This window comes from Dama dama, chromosome 14 (assembly GCF_033118175.1).
Source record: "Dama dama isolate Ldn47 chromosome 14, ASM3311817v1, whole genome shotgun sequence".
Taxonomy (NCBI): domain Eukaryota; kingdom Metazoa; phylum Chordata; class Mammalia; order Artiodactyla; family Cervidae; genus Dama; species Dama dama.
The window spans coordinates 11,277,165-11,298,960 of record NC_083694.1 but is presented as its reverse complement, the minus strand read 5'-3'; the positions used below and the strand labels follow the sequence as shown (position 1 = coordinate 11,298,960).

General features: G+C 41.2%; 1 long non-coding RNA gene and 1 other non-coding gene across 2 annotated transcripts in view; one reads left to right on the top strand and one right to left on the bottom strand.

Annotated features, from left to right (window-relative positions):
* The window catches only part of LOC133069007 (uncharacterized), a 188,212-nt gene that overhangs the window by 72,916 nt on the left and 93,500 nt on the right, over positions 1 to 21,796 (bottom strand). The gene's annotated exons all lie outside the window — the stretch shown is intronic.
* TRNAG-GCC (transfer RNA glycine (anticodon GCC)) lies at positions 12,358 to 12,429 on the top strand. Its single transcript has one exon. It is a non-coding gene; the product is annotated as a tRNA-Gly (tRNA).

Below are 21,796 nucleotides of genomic sequence, written 5' to 3'. Positions count from 1 at the left end.
ACCTGAAATAAACTTAGGATACTCAGAAAGACCAACTGATAAATAAAATACAGACATATATTGAGTGTTTTGGATGGGTATTATTTTTGATAAATATATGATAGATGGTAAATTATTTTATTTCATTTGAATATGAACATATTATAATATTTTATACATTAATTGATTGATTGATTGATTCAACAAATATTTCCTGAGTGTCTAGGAGAGGCACAGTGACTGAAGTTGTGAGAAAATAAGGTAAATATCAGACAAAAATTCTTGCCCTCATAGCACTGGCTTTCCAGTGAAGGAATAAACAATAAACAAAATAAGTGGATAAATCATATGTCAGGTGGGGAAAGTGCTGGGGGAGGAATAAAGCAGAGCAGGATGCTGGGGACATATGGAGCGGTTATGATGGAAACAGGATGGAAGACCTCAGAAACAAGTGACATGTGTCCAACAGCCTGGAGATGAGTGAGCCGGTCTTGTAGCTTTCTAGAGAAAGAGAAATCTAGGACAAAAGGACAACGATTGCAAAGGCCCCGATGTCGGTATGCTTGGTCGGAGAACAGCATAGATATGGTGACAAGAAACTGGGGAGAAACTGGAGAGGAGGCAAGGTGGGAGTGTGTGTGTGTGTGTGTGTGTGTGTGTGTGTGTGTGTTTATAGGGCCTCTTAGGCCACGATAAGAACTTTACTCTTGTCCAAGTAAGATAGGAAATAGACTGAGATAACAAGGTTGTGAACAAATAAGTAAAAAGAACTAGTTTATATTTTTTAAAACTTGTTCTGATAGTTTCGTTGAAAATCGACTAGAAGGCAACAAACGCATAAAGCACCAAGATCAGGGAGGCGGCTCGGAGACTCTCACGCAGGAGAGAGGCAAGGATGGGACCCAGGGCCATAGCCACGGAGGTGAGGGACAGTGACAATATGAGGGCAGAGCCGAGAGAATTACCTTCCGTATCGGATTAGATGATGGCAGGAAGGGAGGAGACAAACGTGATACAATCATTTTTAATCCAAGCAACTGAAAAAATGCTGAAGACAGAAGGAGAAGGTGCTTTCCAGGTGCAGATTGGCAGGTCAGAAGGTGATATGATTCAGCAATTCAGTTTTGAACATGTTAAGTTTGAAATTATTATCGGTCAGCCAAGTGGAGGTGAACAGTAGGTGACCTGAGCCAGAAATTATGTGTATGTGAAAGGTTTTGATAGAGATGAATATATAGATACATAGATGGATGGATAGATAAATAGTTCAGTTCTGTTCAGTTGCTCAGTCGTGTCTGACTCTTTGTGACCCCATGGACTGCAGCACGCCAGGCCTCCCTGTCCATCACCAACTCCCAGAGTTTACTCAAACTCATGTCCATTGAGTTGGTGATAAATAGTAGATAGGTTTTTAAGGCCATGGAACTGGATGGCCTCACAAAGTCAGGGAGTTTGGGTAGAAAATAAAATAGGTGCAAGGACTGAGTCCTGGAACATTCCAGTTAGAAGTTAAGCAGACAAGGGGCCAGCAAAGGAGAACAAGATAATTTCATCACACATGTATATTAAAAACTTGTGTAAACCTGGACATTCCATCCTTCCCAGATCCAAGAGGCTGAAGCATACACATAATGTTGCCAGGTGAAGGGGAGACACAGCCTGGAACTGCCCACCATTCACAATCACACAGAACCATAAATCTACAGGGTCAACTGGTAGCTCCCTCCAGGAAAAGAGGTCAGGTAGTATCGGAGATCAAGAACCCAAAATAGTGATCAAGAGACAGAACTAGCTCAGTCACCAAAGCATTTACATTCATTCAGCCAATAGTAAGCAGAGCCAGCTGAGTGAGCCGCTGTTCCAGGCGGGGACAATGAATTCAGAGCCTACTGCTAATCGTACAAATGCAGAAACACACACATATATATATACATTTTAATGTACATCACCATTTACAGTAACGGGAACATGTTTTTCTTTTCAGTCAGTATTGCCAAGTTCTGTGTAGACGGAGTGCATTAAGCAAAGATGACAGCGATAACATTCTCCATCTGTGGGCCTCCCAGCAGTGTGACCTTGCCCATTCCTAGGCAGAGTCTAGTCCCCCTTTCCTTAGGATCTAGGCTGGACTTAGGGACCAGTGTGTAACCAAGAGAACATAAAGGAAGTGACTCTGTGTGACAGCTGAGGCTAGGTCAGAAACGCTGCACCATTTCCACCTGGTTCTCATGAAACACTTGCTTTCCAGACACCACTCTTGGGACTGGAGCTTCTGGAAGCCCGTCACCACACTGTCAGAAGCACAAACAAGATAGAGAGGCTACAGAGCACTGCCATGGGGGTGCCTGCCCGCTTAAGTCACCACCCATCAGGCATTACTAGCCTTTCTTAAGATTCTGCCCCAGCATTTGATGCACCCTCATTGTAGTGCTGGAGAAGCCTCTCGAGAGTCCCTGGGACTGCAAGGAGATCAAACCAGTCAATCCTAAAGGGAATCAACCCTGAATATTCATTGGAAGGATGGACGCTGAAGCTCCAACACTTTGACCACCTGATGCAAAGAGCTGAATCATTAGTAAAGACCCTGATGATAGGAAAGATTGAAGGCAAGAGGAGAAGGGTATGACAGAGGATGAGATGATTGGATGGCATCACTGACTCAATGGACATGAGTTTGAGCAAACTCCAGGAGATGGTGAAGGAAGCCTGGTGTGCTTCAGTCCACGGGGTCACAAAGAGTCAGACAGAACAGAGCAACTGAACAACAACAGCAATTAACAGCTATCTGAGTCTTCCAGGCTGAGATCCAGATTCCAATGATCCCTATCTGAGTTTCTGCGCAAAACACAATAGTTCCCGTTTTGTACCACTAAGATTTGGGGGTGGACTATTAAGCAGCAACGGATGATGGTACCAATTATGTTCTCATCATTTAACTCATTTAATCTTCAAAAGGAATCTATTAACTGGGTATTATTCTCTGCATTTTACAATGGGAACTGAGCTTTAAGAATGGTTAACATGGCTAATAAATGGTAGAACCAAGATACAAACAGAGTTACAGACCCAGAAATGGTAAAGAATGTTTTGATACACAGTGTGGGCAAAAAACTATGCTAGGCACTGGGAAAATAAGAAATAAATATATGAAATAACTCATCTTTGATATTTAAATAAACAAAATAAGGAATCAAGATATTCATATGTGGCAATCACTTTCTTCTCAAATTCTTTAACTCAATGGCCTTGCAAACGGTGCATTCACTCATTAATCACGCATTCAGTAAGTGGTCACTGGGTGCTAACATGATATTGATCAGGAGGCAGCCAATGGACTAGGCAGAGAGAGAAAATGAAGGAGAGGGTGCCTTTATAAATCAACCATGTGTGTTCTATTCTAGGAGTAAGATTTCTAAAACATCTTGCTAATAAAGGGAAAAACAGTAGGATTGAAGGTTGAGAAAATGGTTCATCAAAGTGGTACATGACTCACACACAGAGAAACAGATTCTGAAAGATTACATAAAGCATGGAAGAAATGACTAAAATAGGCACATATGTTTCAATGGAAAGTGGAGGTGGGGAGGCACTGGGATGGAGAGCTTGCATAGGATTGTTTCTGGGAAGAATAAATTGAGATTGACATGAAATATGTGGCATTCAGAGTTATTCACAATTAGGGGAATGATTTACATACACTGTCTTAAGATTCTGCTGTATATTTTTCAAATTTCATTTACAAGCTCTACATAAAGTGTTCTGAGGAATAAAAAGGAGTTTTATCCATACTGCCAGGAGAAGCAAGGATGGCTGTGTAAGCAACAGAAAATGTCTCTGTCTCTTCTAGATTTCCTGTGTCACGTAAATCATATTTATTCTTTTTACTCTGAGGAAACCTAAGAAAAATCTAAGGAAATACAGGGTTAGTGCACAAAGACAGATTCTACACTCAGATTCTACTCTCAGTTTGCCCAGCGAATGCCAGGAGGGATGTCTGGGTTTGGTAGAAATGCATGATCATCACCTGCCTACAATCTCAGGTCACTAAAGACCTTTATTAGTGGAGACAAAACAGAGGATATGTGTATTGTGTGTGTGTGTGTGTGTGTGTGTGTGTTTCGTGTGTGTATCATGTGTGTATCCTGTGTGTGTGTGTGTTGTGTATGCATGTGTGTGCGTGTGTGTGTATCGTGTGTGGGGGGGGGGTTTCTCCAATGCAATGGTTTGTAGCAGAAATGAGATCTTGGTCAACTCCATCTTCCACCTTTAAAAAGGAAAATTAACATACTGTGATTGTATTGGGTATAAAATAGGCCACAAGAATGTATTTTACAACATGGGAAGTACGGCCAATATTTTATAATAACTGTAAATGGAGTGTAACCTTTAAAAATTGTAAAAAAAAAATTTAAGAAAATGCTGGTTTTTTACAATATTGCCATTGAAAATACTATTGCAATTTTAAATAATGCAAACAATTATTTTAAACACTTTTCTTCAAAGAAACTAAACTACTCACAAAGGTATTCATTAGTCCACATCTCCAAGAGACTGCACCTCTAGCTGAACATTTGGTTCTTGAAAATTGAGTCTTATTGGCTCAGAGTTTTAGCATTGGTGCATTATTTGAAAATAAGCAGAAGGTTTATAAACAGGGGGGTTAAAAAAAACTAGAGATCTAAACTCCTAGCTGATGAAGGAGTAGCAACCAGCATATGGAAGGACCAATGCTGAGTCTAGTTTTAATTGATCTGCTTTGCTTCAGAGATGTAGTGAATGGGGAGGTGGGATAGTTATACAGTACAAGTTAATGTGCAAAATGGCAATGACAACAGTTATCTATGTATTTTTCATATCTATTAAAAATTAGTTTCTTCCACCCCACACTCTAAGAAATAGAAAGGATAGCAACCATTTAATGATAATTTTCAAATTAATAATATTAGCAAAATACCATAATGAATTCATAAATTCAAGAACATTATTATCAATTACATGTGATTGATATCAACACTGGTCAGAAAACACTGACATTTTGGACCACAGTCTAAGTACATTCTCTGTTTTTTAGCCATTTTTTCCCCATAGTGTTCTCTCAGCATGGAAGGCTTAATATTCATCCACAAAGCATTTCATAGGCTCCTGTTATGCGCCAGCTCTGGGAGTCAAACCCAAGTAAGATACAACTCCTTTAACAAAGAACTCACAGTTAAGCAAAAGAGGGCAGCTAGGAAAGTAAGGAAGTGCATTGAACAGGCCTCGAGACTGAGAGAAACTCCTGTGAGGAAATAATGGGCCGCGGGAAACCAAGCAAACAGCAAGGCTTTTACCTGGAGAGATATCAGGAAGGGCTTCACAAAGAGAGGGGTTTCTGAGTGGAGTCTGGAGAGAAATGTGAGACAGGGCTGTTCCAGAAGCTCGAAGGCACAGGACAGTCCAGCCTGCTTCCTTTGAAGAATATGCTCAGATTTAATAGACAGTAAAGACGAATAGATACAGAGAAAAGGAGAGATATGTTCTACGTTATATAATTATATAAAATATATGCAAGATAGGTATTTGTATATAATACATGAATATGTAATAAGTGTGTATACATGTACATATGTAAATAGATACATATATGTATTTTGCTTTCTTTTGAGAATAGGAGTTATTTTGACCAGCCTGTGGAATGCTCTTTTCTACCCATCCCGTCTTTGACCCTCCATTTCTGACTAGATCCACAGTTTTATTTTTAAAAATGCTTACTCAGTGAGCACTCACATTTGAGAGCAAAACAGTACCCAGAAAAATACTTAAAATTCAAATTTTCAATCATATTTTTATTAAGTCGTCTACATATATATCTAAAAATATTTTTAGAAGCATTCCATCCAATCATTTTGCAGTAAGCAGAGCTATATTTACTTCAAGTACTCTGTTGCCACCTTGTGGTCTATTTCCATATGACATCCCACAAATAATCACTTTTATTTTGTTATAGAAAAAACACTGGCTTAAAACTCATTCAAAAAACTAAGATCATGGCATCTGGCCCAACTACTTCAAGACAAATAGATGGGGTAACAGTAATGGACTTTATTTTCTTGGGCTCCAAAATCACTGCAGATGGTGACTGCAGACATGAAATTAAAAGACACCCCTCTGAAGGAAAGCTATGACAAGCCTAGACAGCACATTAAAAAGCAGAGACATCACTTTGCTGACTAAGGTGTACATACGTGCATGCTGGGGCTTCCCGGGTAGCTCAGCTAGTAAAGAATCCACCTGCAATGCAGGAGACCCGGTTCAATTCCTGGGTCAGGAAGTTCCCCTGGAGAAGGGATAGGCTACCCACTCCAATATTCTTGGGCTTCACTAGAGGCTCAAATGGTAAAGAATCCACGTGCAATGTGGGAGACCTGGGTTCAATCCCTGATTGGGAAGATCCCCTGGAGGAGGGCATGGCAACCCACTCTAGTATTCTTACCTGGAGAAACCCCATGGACAGAGGGGCTTGGTGGGCTACAGTCCATGGGGTCACAAAGAATCGGACATGATTCAGTGACTAATCACACACAGCATGTGCATGTTACGTCATTTCAGTCATGTCCAACACTTTTTGACCCTATGAACTGCAGCCCTCCAGGCTCCTCTGTCCATGAGATTCTCCAAGCAAGAATACTGGTCTGGGTGGCCATTTCCTTCTCCAGGGGATTTTCCTGACCCAGAGATTGTCTTTTATGTCTTCTGCATTGGTGGGCAAGTTCTTTACCAATAGCACCAACAAAGGTCTGTATAGTCAAAACTATGGTTTTTCCAGCAGTCATCACAAAGAAGGCTGAGTGCCGAAGTATTGATGCTTTTGAATTGTGGTGCTGGAGAAGACCCTTGAGAGTCCCTTGGACTCCAAGGAGATCAAACAAGTTGACCCTAAAGGAAATCAACCCTGAATATTCACTGGAAGGACTGATGCTGAAACTGAAGCTCCAATATTTTGGCCACCTGATATGAAGAGCTTTCACTGGAGAAGACCCTGATGCTGGGAAAGACTGAAGGCACAAGAAGAGGGCAGCAGAGGATGAGATGGTTCAATAGCATCACTGACTCAATGGACATGAATTTGGCAAACCCTGGGAGATACTGAAGGACAGGGTAGCCTGGTGCGCTGCAGTCCATGGGGTCGCAAAGAGCCAGGCACAACTTAGCGACTGAGCAACAACAAACCTCATCAGTAGGCCTTTTCATTTCCCATTCTGCAGATAAAGAATCTGAGATTTAGAGATTAAATAACTTGGCCACATTTTTTCACTTGTAGTAAATGATAGAGTCAGAATTTGATATACGAAGTTAATTCTAATTCTTAATGCCACGCTATACTTCTAATCTTCTCCTCCACCTCTTCCTCCCTCACTCCCCCTGCTCTGTTTCTCTTTCTGTTTTTCTCCATCTTTATTCATCCCTCTCTAGTCTCTGAAATGAATGTTAATACATGTCCTAAAATGCCTCCATTTATTTTCCATCAGAATTCAGCCCATCTGTGAAGTTCTGCTCAGAGTCCACTCTCTCCATGACCCCACTCCCCATCAGCCTAAGTCACAGTCACCTCTCCCTCCCACCAAGCCAGTGGCTTCCGACTTGGCTCCTCATCAGAACCACCGAGGGAGACTCCATATAATTGGTCTGGGGAGTTCCTGAGTATCACGATTTGTAGATCTCTCGAGGTGACTTCAGTGTACAGCCGAGTTTGGAAAATGGCTCCAGGATCTTAACACTTTTTTGGACTAATGCTATAGTTCTTTTGGGAAGTAGAATCACAGACTAGTGTGACTTTGGAGCAGATTTTTAAGTGTAAGTGAAGATGTTGAATATGATCAGTAATATTCAAAAATGCTTGGCAGAATATTTTGAAACTATTTGCAGACACACCAAAAAATATGTACAAAAGAAAGTTGAACTTCTTTTATGGAAGTTGAGGAGTAGAATGTCAGATCCCACTAAGTTGCTGCTTTCCCTCATTACAACTCTAGGGTCCCCCAGGGAATGACAAGCACCTGTAAAGCACCAAGATCAATATGCCCTGAATATACTGTGCCACATCGGCCCCTTCTGTCTGTAACAGTCTGAGAGTCCGTGGTACCATGGCTAAGTTAAAGACGAATTATCCATACGTTAGCTCTATTATCGCAGCACTTCTCTCCCAGCAAAGTGTCATTTAGCTGACAGAATGTCTGTTTCCTAGGTAATCCTATCTACCCAATAAAAAATAGCATTTTCAAGTGACCTAGAAAAGGGACCGTGTACCAAACAGCTGGTATTAATATTTCAAACTCGCAACCACCTCTGAGTACTAACACCAGCAAGCTCTGCATGAAGCACCTGAGGGTCGAGGGGTTAAGTGACTCACCTCGAATTGTGGTGCAATTTAGCACCGGATTCCTCACTCCTAATCCAGCTTATTCTGTTTTTTATAAATATTTTATGGGCCTCTCCTTTACCTGCCACCATGGGCTTAAAAACATTTCCACTAATGAGCAGCAGAGAGCTGTCTCTAAGCTAACTTGGAACCAAGGTTCAGCCAGAATTTAGTATAATAGACCAAGCCCAACACATTTCCAGAGAGCAGCAGAGGGGAAAAAGACACAATACAGATTTGAATTCACATAAGTTAAAATGTACTAGAGACAGTCTTTTTTTTTTTTTTTTCCTCAATGACAAATACAAAGTAAAATTCTTTGGAACAAAAAAAAAAAAGTATCATTTGAGCTTGAATTCCACAACTATCAAGGAAAGATTAAAGAAGAAATAAATCAATAAGGAAAATCTGTTATTTCAAAACAGATCAAACTGTAACAAAAGGAAGAACACTTTAAAAATATTCTGGAATGGGTGTCTCAGTTTTCTGAGAAAGCTCTGCTCACCAAAACTCATTTTTAGTCCCACTTTTTTTTTTTTTTCCACGAGACCATTTTCCTTACTATATGAGGATGAGCACAGAGGTCTCCATATTAAACTGTCACAAGAACACAGGGGATAAAAGATTCCCCACAGTGAGCAAAGCTCAGGTGGACAATCCATCAGGGGTGCCGCCACTCAGGCAGCGTAATAATACACTCAGGAGGACACACATCCATCCACAGGGATGGAGCCTTTCAGGTTAATATATCTTATTGCTTGTGCCAACCATCTTTAAAGTTTGAAAGGCACATCATGCCCTAGAAATTACGGAGTAATTGCTTTTTTTATTAACAGCCAAATAGAAAGAAACCAATAGCAATAGAACTGAATAATTGAAGTCTTATTTAAAAGAATGTAGTTTGATATTAAACTTGGAGTTCTTCATTTAAAGACACATCTCTCAGTTCTTAAATCTTTGTAAGAAAAGACATGCAAGGATTTGGAAGATGGACTTCCTAGGAGGCGCTAGTGGTTAAAAAAAAAAATAAAAAATTCCTCCCGCCAATGCAGGAGATACAAGAGATTCTGGTCGGATTCCTGGGTCGGGAAGATCCCCTGGAGAAGGAAGTGGCTACCCACTCCAGTATTCTTGCCTGGGAAATCCCGTGGACAGAGGAGTCTGGTGGGCTACAGTCCACAGGGGCAAAGAGTTGGACGCAACTGAGCACACACACACACACACCTGTGTATTTAAACATATTATCTAACATGCATTCCAATATTTAGATAACACTTTTCCCTTAATTATGTATTTAGAAAATACTGCTTTCTTCACTTTAAATAAGAAACTCATGGACAATAACTGCTATCTAGCTTAGCTCAGGGAAGTTTGTAGGCCGACTGGCATTTAGATAGTTTACGGGGACATACGTGGAGGCAGGATTTGGACACAGTGTCTGAGTGTCCTCAGCTCTCTTCTGAGGGAAGAGGAGACTTTCAGGGGCACAGGGTGTCGGTCCTGGGCACAGCTGCCCGGAGCAGGGTGGCTGTCGCGCCCAAGGCAGCCGCCTGCAGGTGACTGTCAGGTACCCGTGCCCACAAGGAATGCCCTTACGCTGGGTGACGACAACTCGGACAAAACAAATTCTCTCTCTTGGGGAAACGTGTGAAGACAGAGTCAGTTAACAGCAGCAAAAGCAGGTGAGACAGAGATGGGCTGGGGTCTAAAACAGCCAGACTCCGCAGTAAAGAAGATGGGCCCATGTCTCTGCAGGCGGCACAGGGAACCAGGTTAGGGCTGGAGCAACGCTGAGTGAATGGCAAGCAAAGCTCCGTGTTGCCCTGAGGCATGACCCATACTGAATTACAGTTTTATTCTCAGCGTGGGGCCTGAAAGTGTACCCGTTCAGGCTATTTCCTGCTCTTCCTTAATCAAAAGCCCTATTATCTCCCGTAACCAAACACATCTCTGTTCCCTGCAGCCTCAAAAATCCATAAGGCTATGTGCCTTAAACACCTTTAATTGAGCATGATCAATAAGGGGGAAAAAAAAAAATCTATGGATTTCAGGGCTAATTGCTCTTTTTTGCAATGACATGAGTAGAGTTCACATTTTCCTCTATATTATTAATACCAAATAGTTGACCAGGAGCACTAAATAACTCTGACTTGTGCTATAAATTTTTAAAAGGTAGTATAGCACCATGGGGAAGTTCAATCTCAACTCTGCTACCTAACAACTCTGTGACCTTGGGTATGTCTCTAAACTCCTCTGGGCCTTGGTCTCCTCCTCTGTAAAACAGATATTAATTGTATTCAGCTCATGTAGTCTTTGTGAAAACTAAATGGATTATACAGGTGAAGTTCCAATACTTTGGCCACCTGATGTGAAGAGCCGACTCATTGGAAAAGACCCTGATGCTGGGGAAGGTTGAAGGCAAAAGGAGAAGGGGGCAGTCGAAGATGAGATGGTTGGACGGTATCATGGACTCAATAGACATGAGTTTGAACAAACTCTGGGAGACAGTGAAGGACAGAGAAGCCTGACGTGCTGCAATCCATGGGGTCGCAGCAGCAGTCCATGGGGTTGCAAAGAACTGGACATGACATAGCGATTGAAAAACAAAACAACAGGTAGAGGATCTAGAATTTCTGCTGATAATATGCACTGTATGAGCATGAGCTGTTAAATATTATTATTATTACTAAATGAGAAAATAATTTGAACACTAGAAGACTGTATTTGAGTTTTAAAACAGCCTCCTCTGCATTTAAAAGGATGATAATGTCAGAGAAGCTGGTGGCCTCCGTGACCCTCAGGGTGCTCTCGCTGGTATCACTTCACTAGAATATAAAAGTGAAAATGAAAGCAACTCTCAAAAGACGCCAAGTGGGCACATCACTTCTTCATTACACTTAACTTCGGACACAAGATGTGGCAAGAAAAACATGCTCAACTGAAATATTCTTAATTCTTCTATTATACAGACAAGTACCCTATGTGATTCATAAAAATCCCAGGCCCCAGGATATTCACTGGAGCTATTCATCAAATGATTCAAACAGCTGATAAAGAGTTGACCGAAACAAAAATGATTGAATTCCTCTCTAAGGAACCAGAGTGTGTCTCTGGCAAAAACAAGAAGCTATTATGTCTTGTCCAATTTATTTGGTCTAGTGATTCAGAGAACACTGCTGCATCCATTACCATCATTTCCCTTCTCGAGTTTCTAATATTCATTAGGAAATGTCCTTAGCGACCCTAAAGAGTTCATGTTCATTACCTACATTAGGTTGGATAAACTGGACGTGGTCGAGCAGAGTGATAAAACAGCAGGGGCCAGCAGATGCTGGACATTAGTGCCTGGAAGTGGTTTTCAGGGATGGGTTTACGGGCCGGGCCCTCCCCACCAGAGACTGCCAGCCAGGCACTCTGCCGCCCTCTCTACCCACATCCTTTGCTGTTTGTGCTTAGGGCTGGAAAGTTTTTATAAGCAAGAGGATTAATAGGCCCAGGAGCAGATGCTTTTTTACAGTAAGTACGATCACAGTCTCCAATCCTGCTTTCTGTGTGGCTGATGGTAATCCCTCCCCAAAGAGACATTTCTTAGACACCTATTTTAAGATCCACATTTTGGTAATTTTATTAAGTTAGAAATTAAACACTTGCTGGCTAAAGTGCATGACTGACTATGAACAAAACGGTGCTTAGAGACCCTTTCAAAGTACATCGTCTCTGCCTTGTTCAACACTACCCTTGCCCAACTACGCACAGACCAAAACAGGGAATGCCTGAGACATGCCTGTGCTGCCAGTCACAGAAATGATAAAGGGTCAGAGACAGGTATCTGAAAGACTTGCAGAATTCCAGTGTCACATTGTAGGCCCTCAAATTGTGTCCTGTGAAAGTTACCAGTAAATGTTTCATGATAAAAATGTTGGATTTTTCTCTGGCCTTTTTAACAAAGACTATAATCTCACTATTTTATGTATCAGGCTTCCCTGCTGGCTCAGACGGTAAAGAACCTGCCTGCCATGCAGGAGGCCCAGGTTTGATCCCTGGGTTGGGAAGATACCCTGGAAAAGGGAATGGTTATCCACTCCAGTATAAGCATTAAATCTAGAAATGACATTACAGCTAACTTGTTTTATCCCTGACTCAGTTCTGAAGTGATATACATGCTCTTGGTGAGAGATAGAAAGACATCAATGAAATTAATTATTTAGGCTTAGTTCATTCATTGTTAATATTGGCATGGCCATTTACTGATACTCATCTTGGTAAAAGCAAATCAAGAAGAGAAATCAAGAAAATAAAAAGAATAAGAAATGAAATTATATGGACAGTTGATTTCATCCTATCTTTCAGGTGCTTTGACCTTCCTGCAAACCACCTCTTTCTTTCCCCAAGTAATTTATCAGCCTAGTGACCTCTGCATAAATATATTATGATCTATGTCTCCTTACGAGAAAAATGTTCAAAGCATTCAAGCGTTTTTCTTTTTGTAAAACCTTTGGTCATTTTAAAATGTCAACAAGTTGATGTGTTGGTAGGTATTATACGTATGCGTGCATAAATAAGCACATGTATGTTTATGTGTGGGCTTCCCAGGTGGCACTAGTGGTAAAGAACATGCCTGCCAATGCAGGAGACGTGACTTTGATTCCTAGGTTGGGAAGCTCTCCCAGAGAAGAGCACGGCAACTCACTCCAGTATTATTGCCTGGAAAATCCCATGGACAGAGGAGCCTGGCAGGCTACAGTCCATAGGGTCACACAGAGTCGGACACGACTGAAGCGGCTTAGCATGCACGCATGCATGTTTATGTGTATTTTTATGCATTCACACATGTATACATGCATATATATAGTCATATATACTGTATGTAATACCTATTTGAGGGGTCTTTATCCATATCTTTATCTGTAGCTGCAAATATTTTACATAGATAAACAAATCTTATTTCTTTCCAGGTCTTGAATTCCTTGGGATCGCCCAAGGAAAATGCAACTGTATATAGACACAAAAAACAATGTTACCAGCAGGGTACACATTCACCTCCACATCACCAGTTAAGAACCTTGGCTATCCTTTATATTGGTCAGCAAAAGCATTCATTTTAGAAAAATATTAGGGAAGTATTACAGTTCCGTTCAGTTCAGTCACTCAGTTGTGTCCAACTCTTTGCGACCCCATGGACTGCAACACGCCAGACTTCCCTGTCCATCACCAACTCCCAGGGTTTACTCAAACTCATATCCATCGAGTCAGTGGTACCATCCAGCCATCTCATCCTCTGTCATCCCCTTCTCCTTCCACCTTCAATCTTTCCCAGCATCAGGGTCTTTTCCAATGAGTCAGTTCTTCGCATCAGGTGGCCAAAGTATTGGCGTTTCAGCTTCAGCATCAGTACAACATATCATCATTTTCTCTATTGTAATAAACAGAATAAGAAACATTAATCTTCCTTTGTCTTTATCTTCAAGTCAGGCCAGAGGAAGTGCCTTAAGACAATGGGTCTAGACAAAAAGCCCAGCCTGGTCATTGTTTTTCTTCAGTTCGGTTGTTTTGCATGTTTTTCCTCTGCGACCTTCACACACAGCACAGTGAAGGGAATCACATCTCTCTCTTCCTTCAGTTATTCTCAAGAGGAGAGAGAGAAAGGACCTGTAGTCCTGGAGATGGATCCTGGTATTATCGGGGTATGCGGTGGGCATGGAGGTTGAGATGACATTGGCATGTGGATCACTGAATTGTAAATTACCCACTTGAGTAAGAAGGCATTTTATGGGTATTGATCAAGCTATGTAGCATTTCTGTCTTTTCTAATGTGTATACTTCAATACTACTTCCTGGGAAGAGGGGCTTTCCTTGACCTTGAGGTTGCTGAAGATTTATACGATGGAAAAGTCTTCATAATTAAGGTCCAGTCCCAGGAATAAAAGCAAGGAGAGCTCTTTTTTGTGGCTACATATACTGATCAACCCCACCACTTTTTTTATTGTAGTCATCACAGTCCTTTGTGACTGGTATAATTTCCAAAAGGAAGCAGAGACCATGACTGAAAGGATGTTAAAATATTTTATTAACCATAGGGCATCTCTGTGCCCTAGGAGTCAGGCAATACAATTTAACTCAGAGAGCACAGATTTCATAAAATCTCATGAGCCAAAATAGTCTCCTCTCTTCCCTGGATGCTCCTGTATGCTAGCCCTTCTCATTGCCATGATAAAACAAAAGGAAGGAGAGAATTTGACATCTTATCTAAGAATCTATTGCCTCCTTCAGTGGTCTAAAATTTGTAACACCTTCAATATATCGCATCTCATGCTCAGAACATCCCTAGGCCACTTTTAAGTAAGGCTTGCTTCATTTGGGGTGTGTGTGCGGGGGGAGGGGAGGTTCAAGAATACTATTTGTGAATTAAAAAGAGAAAGAAAAGGAAAGCCTTTCCACAAATTTCTGACCTTTCACCATTATTACCCCTGGGAGAAATTAAGTCTGACTGCAGACAGAGAATGGGAAAGCAATTTAGCAAGTTCAAAAGAGCACTGACCATTTAATTACTCTTAAATTATATTCTACATAAGGATTAACATTAAGCCTCCACAGCATCCAATCTCTACTTTGTTAACTGTTCACATATATCTTGCAACTTGTAACAGAGCTACAGGAGAATATATAAGCCAGTGAGTAGTCAGGACAACGATTTTAAAATACCTCTAACATTTTCAACTTCTCTTGTTATTCTTCCTTAAGCTTTATCTGTTTCCCTTGATTAAAGTAATAAATGGCTATTGAATTCCTACTACATGCCAAGCACTTTGCACAGTATGAAAGATATGATAGTAAATAATATAAATACAGGTTTTGTATCCTGAAAGAGCTCGCAATAATTTGGGGAGGCACCAAAAAGCCATGGGCATTTCCAGTATGATATGTGCTTTGACAGGGAGGGGGCAGTTTTTTAACGGATGACATTTTAAAAAGGCATCTAATATGAAGGGGGGAAGGGGGCTGAGAGGAATTGGGATATTGGGATTGACATATGTACACTATTTATACTATGTATAAAATAGATGACTAATAACCTACTGTAAACTCAGGAAACTCAGTGCTCCATGGTGACCTAAAGGGGAAGGAAATTCAAAAAAAGAGGGGAAATAGGTGTGTCTATAGCTGATCACTTTGCCATTCAGCAGAAACTAACAAAACATTGTAAAGCAACTATATCCCAATAAAAATTAATTAAAATAAATGAAAAATTAAAAGCAAAACCCAAAATTCACCTAGACAAAACTGTAGGAATTATGAACAGTTTTATAGATGAAGTGACATCCAAGTTGGGTCTTGAGTGGTGAGCCTTTAACCAGATGCAGGAAGGTGATGGTTTGAAAAAAAGGAGCAAGATAGAGCAATAATGAAAGAAGCAATGCTTTACTTCAAAATATCAGAGAAGCCAGTCTTGGTCTAAAGATTAGGCAGGATCCACTGTGGAGAAAGATGAAGTGTTTATAACTGATGGAAGAAGGACCTCATGAAGGTCTAATGGGGGTATAGTGCAGCTGAGGAATGGATTTGAAGAAGGACCATTACATTTTAATGGGAGGAAAGAATAAAGAAGAATACAAACAAATTTAAAGGTGCAGTGGCAACAAGTTGAAAGAATTCCCATGAAGTGGTTTCAATCTCTATATGAACAAATATTATAATCAATATTTATTGATTACATTTTATATCTCAATCACAGTGTTAGAAGTCATCTAATACTCAGAGCTTCCTGCAATACTATATTCCCAGTGTGTAGATGAAAAAAAGAAAAGCTCAAAGAAGATAGTTTGTCCAAGATCACACAATCAGAATGTGTCAGAGTCAAAGATACGAATTCAGATTCACTAAACTACATGTTTCTTTCCAGTTTCCTCCAACAAAGTAGAAGACACAATTCTCTGCTGTGAGAGTGAGAGGGAAATTGAGATAGAACTTGGAAGAGAGTAGAAAAGGATCAAAATTCTCACTACTTTTTCCCATTCTAACTGCAAGGTCTCCCAGATAGGGCAGCAAATAGAAACAGACTGTGTCACCAATCATCTGGAAATCTCAAGATTTGCTCAATTGCTCAATCAAGTGTGGATATGAAAAAAGTAGGCAGTTGAATTGATCTAGGATAGAAATTCTTCCAGATAAATGGTTTCTTAGCTCAGGCTGCCATAATAAAATATTGTAGACCAAGTGGCTTGAATAACAGAATGAAAAAGCTGGTTTAAAAGTCAACATTCAAAAACAAAGATTATGGCATCCAGTCCCATCACTTCATGACAAACTTTATTTTCTTGGTCTTCAAAATCACTGCAGATGGTGACTGTAGAATTGAAACTGTAGCCATGAAATTAAAAGACGGTTGCTCCTTGGAAGAAAAGCTATGACAAACCTAGACAACTTATTAATAAGCAGAGGCATTACTTCGCTGACAAAGGTTCATCTAGTCAAAGCTATGGTTTTTCCAGTAGTCATGTACGGATGTGAGAGTTGCACTATAGAGAAAGCTGAGCACCAAAGAATTGATGCTTTTGAACTGTGGTGTTAGAGAAGACTCTTGAGAGTCCCTTGGATTGCAAGGAGATCAAACAAGTTAATCCTAAAGGAGATCAACCCTGAATATTCACTGGAAGGACTGATGCTGAAACTGAAGCTCCAATACTTTTGGCCACCTGATGCGAAGAGCCGACTCATTGGAAAAGACCCTGATGCTGGGAAAGATTGAAGGCAAGAGGAGAAGGGGACAACAGAGGATGAGATGGTGGGATGGCATCACTGACTCAATGGACATGCATTTGAACATGCTCCAGGAGATGGTGAAGGACAGGGAATCCTGGCATGCTGCAGTTCATGGGGCTGCAAAGAGTTGGATGTGACTGAGCAACTGAACCACAACAACAACAAACATTTCTCAGAGTTCTGGGAGGCTGGGAAATCCAAGATCCAGGGGGCTAGCCAATCCAACTCCCCAGCGAAGGCTCTCTTTCTGGACTACAGATGGCCATCTTCTCACTGCATCCTCACGGGGCAGAAAGAGAGAGAGCATTGGGTAACTCTTCCTCATCCAGCAAGGACACCAAACCTTCATGTGACCTTACATAGCGACCTCATCTAGGCCTCATTATCTCCCAAATGCCCCATCTCCTAATACCACCACACTGGGTGTTACGGTGCCAACACAGGCATTCGGAGGTGACACAATTCAGTACACAGTAGATAAAGAAGAAATATAATTAAACATGTGATTTAAAAAATGTTCAAAAGCTAGACCATGAAAACCTACAATGAAAGAGAAATGAAGTGAAGACCAGAGGGTTTATTGTAAGGGAGAACAATGGACTGACAGCATATTATAATGGGAGCCGCTCAGCTTAAATAAAACAGATGGAAGATTGGATGATTGAATTGACTTTTTAATTTTTAATATCTTCCATACTGATTTTTAGTCAATATCTAAAAACAAATAAGGGTCTGCATGCATATTTTCTATTGGTAAAGAGGAAAAAAAAACCAAACAAATGTTTGGAGTGTGCTCTGCAAACATATGAGGGGAGAGAAAACTCAGGATCTGAAAGAAGCTGGCAACTTTGAAGGAGAATGAATGGCACGTGGAGTTTCCAGGAGAGAAGATGAACAACAGGAGCTGAAAGAGATCCCCGCGGGCTCCCCAGTAAAATCGTACCTTGTGGCCAGTGCCGGAGAAACTCAGGTGACTGTGGAGACAAAAATAAAATCCCTACCATCTGTAAGATACACTCACTGTATGGAAACGTATAATACGTCTCACTGGATAATGCAGTTAACAATTTCAATGAACGAGTGAAAGATGTTTTTAAAAAGAATAAAGAGGCCAGTAATCATTGAAGAAAATGTGATAAATATGAAGCCATAATTTAAAACAGCATGCTAAATTCACAGGTTTTTTTGATTCCATCACCCTTCACTAAGATGTCACCTTCTGTCTCCTGCTTCGCAAATTATATTCTCTAAGGAAAGGGATTAGCAGGGAAGGGAAAAGTATTCAATCATTTTAATCGCTATTGGACATTTTTAAATTGTCAAATATAATTTTGTCCAATAAACTACTTATTTAATTGAAATTAAGAATACAAAAATTATTAATTTCTGTGGTGTTCAGAAATAGCACTGAACGCTAAAATCTAGTGGATTTATTCTGAGTTATATTGAAATACAACACTGGATAATTTAGTTCAGCAGTTCTCAAAATGTGGTCTGCAGAGGGCCACCCAAACCCTCTTGTGGTGAGCAAGGTCAGAGCCATCTTAATCAAAGACTAAGACTGTCATTTTCATTGTGTTGACCTTTGCACTGAACGTGCAGAACAAAGATGGGCTAAACAACTGTCACTTTGGAATGAATGAACAGTGGTTGTTGTCTTCATGCCAACACATCCACTTCTACCTAAGGATGTCCTTGATGAAGCAGAAACATTATTAAGTCTGGACCCTTTTTAACGTTCTGTGTGGCAAGTTGGGAAGCACACACAAGGCCCTTCTGCTGTATGTAAAAGTACGATCGTTGTCATGAGCAAAAACATTTGTGCAATTGTTTAGTTGTGAGCTGAACCTTCTACTATTTTCATGAAACAGCACGTTGACTGCAAAGAACAACTGGCAGACAAATGTTATTCAGACAAGAATATCTGTCAGACATTTTCTCAAAAATGAACAAAGTAAGCCTGTCACTTAAGGATAACCACTGACAATATTTATAGCCAATAACACAAGTTAAGCTTAAAGTAAAAGCTTCCACTAGCTTGACAACTTTCCAGTACCTCCATACTTCTCTGGTAAATTTGGTAGCAATATGAATGAAACGTCTTGTATAATAAAGTTCATAAGTATTTGGAAGACTGCAAAGCCCAACATAACAATATTTCCTGCAGCTGGACTCACCCAGCTGTGGTCCCCAGCAGGTCTGCCTGCCCTTCCTGCAGGATTTCATGTTTCCACAGCAGAAACACAGGTACTGGTTTCCTTGTGAGAACACACCCTCACCTTCTCTCTCAAAAAAAGGAATCCTGATTTTCAGCTAGACGGCTTGCAGGCAACCAGAAGTCTTGGTCTCACTGCCTCGCTTGTCTCTAAGTACTGGTGAGTGAGATGCATACTGAGGTCTGCTGACGTGGAGGATGGAGGGGATCTGGGGAATTAGCAGGAAGCTTCATCAGAGAAGAGGAGACTACCTGTTACTACCCCCTCAGGCGCAGGTCTGAGACCTGCGGCAGTGACCACAGGGAACGCTGGTTGAGAGACACTCCCTTGGGGTGGCTGACCTGAGAACAGGAAAGACCACGGTGCCTGATGGCCGTGCGACCAGAACTCCTGCCCTGGAAGGTCCCCTCCTACAATTCTTTACACAAGAAATAAAAACTTTTCATTATATTGAGGTTTTCTGCCATACAGAGCCATGCCCAGTCCTAACAGAAACACTTGTTTTTCCCCAAATGATAATAACACAAGGCTATTTTGAGCCACAAAACTTGGAATGGAAACTTGATGGTAACCGTATAAAAGTATAAAATGGAAAGGAATTACTTCAGATTCAGTGGGGGACATCCCTGTTTCCAGATTTGCCATCACTCCTCTGCTGCAGAAATATTCTTCACCGTCCATATTCACCCGCAAGTCCCCTACCTTCCACCACGTCTGCAAAGCTCTCTTTCCTCCTTGTCTGGCTCTTCACTTAGATGATCTCCTCTGGCTGACTCCCTGTAACTCAAAATTCTTTTCACTTTTGTCTTGTCCAATAGTTCACACCGGTCTTCCTCCCACTCACTCAGACCCACGGCATCCTGATTCTCATGCAAAAATGCCTAGTACTTTCATCCACAAAATTACCCCAGAGGTAATTTAAGCAATTCCATTAAAAAGAGTCAGCAGCTACCATACACTGAAAATAGTATTTCTCTTTCTGCTCTGTATTAATCAAGAAGGAGGGAAAATACAACTGTGAAAATTTAATGAAATCAGAAAATCCTGCAGATTTAGCAGAGTTTCATGAAAAATGTCCAGAAAGGGATGAGCCCCGACACTGGCGAAGGTCTAGAAGCCATCTCTCCTAACACAGAGCGCTACCTCCAGCAAGCCAGCACTCCCAAATCCTGCACTTCTAGCTCTGACTGATGCCCACGGACACTGCCCCTCAGGCCTGCCCTTGCTTCCTGTGCTTTTTTATTTTTCTCTTATTAAACTGTCACGGGGTGCAGCTTCTTTCATTTAAGAAGCAACATAAAAAGTCTGCATTTTTACTGTCTCACCCATAGCTTTCAATTGACGCACATTCTCTGAGAACTTTGCTATGGTATCCACAGCCTCCTCTTTAACCCCAATTACTGCAATTATCCATCAGTTTTCACACGGATGATGGAATTGAGAGCCCAGCCTGACAGCTTCTTACCTCATCTTCATTATTTTTCATCTCCATTCAACCATGGATACTTAGAGCCTATTTGAACACATCATCATCGAACACTTCACCTCTCAAGTCTTAAACTCTGATTTTCTATCACCAACAACTTTTAGCCTTACATCTTTATCTTTTTCACTCCGACTGCAACCACCTTTTAAGCCTTTTGAGAGAATTCTAGGAAAAGAAGGCAGAACGAAAGATCTTCTGTTCCTCTCTTCCTTAAAAATAATCCAAAACATAATAAGGAGAAAAACAGAAAAGACCATCTCCTCTTCAATAAAAATTCCTGAAAGTCCATAACTATGGGTGGAAACATATACATAGAGAAGAGTTTCAATGGGCAATGATAATTATATGAGGGCATCGCAAGTTCACACAAGGTCTCAGCAGGCCCCAGGCAGGGTGTGCAGTGCGCTGAGTGTGCTGAGCCGCATCCCGAGGTGTCCACATGGTGTGCCGGAGGCATCTGCCTCTGTGTTGCTAGGAAGTGGCCAGGAAAGTAGAATTGAAAGAGGAAATATATTAAAAAGCTCTCTGCCACGGGAATGACAGCACAGAGAATAAAATATGGGGGCAGGTAGCCGGCAACTGCTGATCATTCCCACTGGAGAAGGAAAAAAGATCTCAGTATGCCTATGTGTGCATGTGTAGACAGGCCTGTGTGTGCATATGTGGACAAATACAGGCTCGTGCATGTGTACACATATGTATGCACACCCACCTACAGGCTCGTGCATGTGCACACATAAGCATGCACACCCACCACCCCCACCAAGTCAGAAATGTTCCAGACTTCACAGAGCCCTGATGGACACCTGTGACCCCAGAACACAGGAGGCCGAGAGGGAACTTAGGACAAGGCTGGCTGAATTCCAAAACCTGCAAGCCCACCCTTTTTTCCAATACCTGGTCCAACTCTTCACGGTTCTCTTCTTCTGCCCACCTTTCCAAGAGGAACAACATTAA